At 40.8% G+C, this 2,590-nt stretch overlaps 1 non-coding gene across 1 annotated transcript; it reads right to left on the bottom strand.

The window, feature by feature from the left end:
- Positions 1–249: 249 nt before the first annotated feature.
- On the bottom strand, positions 250–356 carry LOC142162528 (small nucleolar RNA R71). The gene has a single exon (XR_012693778.1). It is a non-coding gene; the product is annotated as a small nucleolar RNA R71 (small nucleolar RNA).
- Positions 357–2,590: the final 2,234 nt, after the last annotated feature.

Below are 2,590 nucleotides of genomic sequence, written 5' to 3'. Positions count from 1 at the left end.
AAACAAGGGATTGTTCTCAGGGTCATACGTTGAAGATCTTCAACAACATCTAAAGAATTTCATGTCGATATGTGTCACGCAAAGGCAACCTAATGTGACACTGGAAGCAATAAAGCTGTTGTTGCTTCCATTCTTGGTGACGGGAGAGGCTCAAACTTGGCTTAATTCACCCCCATAAACTCCATCACTACTTGGGAGGAATTAGTCAAGTAATTTGTGAAGAAGTTCTACCCATCCAATAAGACTACTAAACAAATTGATGAGATATTGAGCTTCAGGAAGAAACCAATAGAAACATTACAAGAAACGTGGGAGAGGTTCAAGGGTATGTTGGTTAGGTGCCCATATCATGGCATTCCGGAGCAGATATTGGGGCAGAGGTTTTACATGGTATTGGCAGACAGCTTAAAGGCCAATGTTGATGCTTCAGCAGGTGGAGCATTTTTTAGCAAAATGTTCAGAGAAAGTAAGATCCTACTTGATAAGATGGCCCAAAACTCAGGATGGATGACAAGAGACTCTACAATCACTCATGTAGTTCATTCAGTAGCTTTGGACCCAAATAACTCCATAGCTGAAAATATGGCCACTCTAGTGACGCAAATGGGTATCCTCTCCAAAAAGATAAATGAGTGAGGCCAGAAGCAGCAGGTACACACAGTTGATGCAACTAATGAGAGCTTATGTACACCATTAATTAACCAACCATATGTTTTCTCGTGGAGTGCGGAAGGTGAAAACCACCAATATCAGGAAAATATGAACTATGTGGCCAACTATGGGGGACATAGGCAAGGTGGTCAGAATTGGGGATAACAGAATTAACAATATAGACTAGTACAGCAGCAGTACAACAACAACAACATTCCTAGAGCTATGTGACCACAGGGTCAAGTAGTGCCTTACCAAAGGCAACATGGTTACAACCAACAAAATCAGCAGTTGGATTATCAACAACCACAACAACAACAAATTCTGAGACAAGATGATGGGTTTGCTAAACTTAAGGGAATGCTGAATAACAGTTACAGAATGTTGTAGAAAATGATTGGGATCACTGAAAAATTAATTGAGAGAGTAGACTCACATGAATCAGCAATAAAGGGTATTGAGGTTCAACTAGGACAGATTTCAATGGCTTTAAATAATCGTCCCCAAGGAACGTTTCCTGCAGACACATAAATCAATCCAATAGAGCAGGGCCCGTAACAACTTATGGCAGTGAGTCTACGAAATGGTAGAGACCTAGATCTAGAGCAAGAAATGGCTCGTGAAAGCCGACCTACTGAAACACTTGTGCCAGTACCCATTGAGATAGATGATTCAACAGGGTTAACTAAGGTGACGATACAAAATACACAAAAGAACACCAGCAAAGAAAAAGAGGTTGCAAAAAAGACTGAGATGTCACAAGAGACGATAGTAGAAGTAGTGCCTGAGCAAGAAAAAAATCAAGTCATAAGGAAGAAGCGACCTCCAGTACCATTCCCACAGAGATTGGCCAAGTATCAGAAAGATGAGCAGTATAAGAAATTCTTGGAGATGTTGAGGCAAATTCAGGTAAACATTCCATTGATTGACACCTTAAAGGAAATGCCTGGTTATGGAAAAATGATGAAGGACTTAATGTCTCGTAAGTTCGACTTTCAAGACTTAGCACGGTTACATTGACTCAGACATGTAGTGCTGTTGTGACGAGACCCATAGCTGAGAAGCTGTTTGACCCAGAGAGTTTCACAATCCCATGCATAATAGGCAACTATGCGTTTGATAAGGCATATTGTGATTTGGGGACAAGCATAAACCTGATGCCCCTGGCTATCTACAAAAGGTTAGGCATTGGAAGAGCTAGACCCACGTTCATGTTACTATAGCTAGCTGACCGAACAGTATAGAGGCCCTCTGGTATTCTTGATGATGTATTAGTACAGGTTGGGAAGTTTGTGTTCCCGGTAGATTTTGTCATTCTTGACTATTGGGTTGACGAGAAAACTCCCATAATTTTGGAAAGACCATTCTTGGCCACTAGGAGAGCTTTAATTGACTGTGAAATAGGAAAGCTCAAAATGAGATCAAATGATGAAGAAATAACATTCAATGTACAGAAATCTATGCGGAGACCAAGTGAATTTGCTAACTGCTCTCTAATAGAAGCCATGGATGTAATTTTGGAGGAGGAATATGAGACATTGAACACTAAAGACTCTCTAGCAGCCTGTCTCATGAACTTAGACGAAGCAAACGGAGAAGACTTGGCGGAGTGGGTACTTGCTCTTGAAGTTCAAGGTTTTTGGAGAAGGGAGCTCGAATTTGAGCCTTTGCACTTAGAAGAAAAGAAACCTCCTCCAGCTAAGCTGTCGATAGAAGAACCACCAAAGTTGGAACTGAAGCCCTTATCACCTCATCTCATGTATGCTTTCTTGGGACCTAACTCAACTTTACATGTTATTATCTCATATAGTTTGTTAGATGTGCAGGCAGAACAACTTTTGCAGGTATTTATGGAGTGCAAAACTACAATTGGTTGGACCATTGTAGACATTAAGGGTATCAGCTCGGCCTTTTGTATGCATAAGATTTTACTGAAAGA

The sequence above is a fragment of the Nicotiana tabacum genome, chromosome 7 (assembly GCF_000715075.1).
Source record: "Nicotiana tabacum cultivar K326 chromosome 7, ASM71507v2, whole genome shotgun sequence".
Taxonomy (NCBI): Eukaryota; Viridiplantae; Streptophyta; class Magnoliopsida; order Solanales; family Solanaceae; genus Nicotiana; species Nicotiana tabacum.
This window is presented reverse-complemented; position numbering and strand designations above follow the sequence as displayed.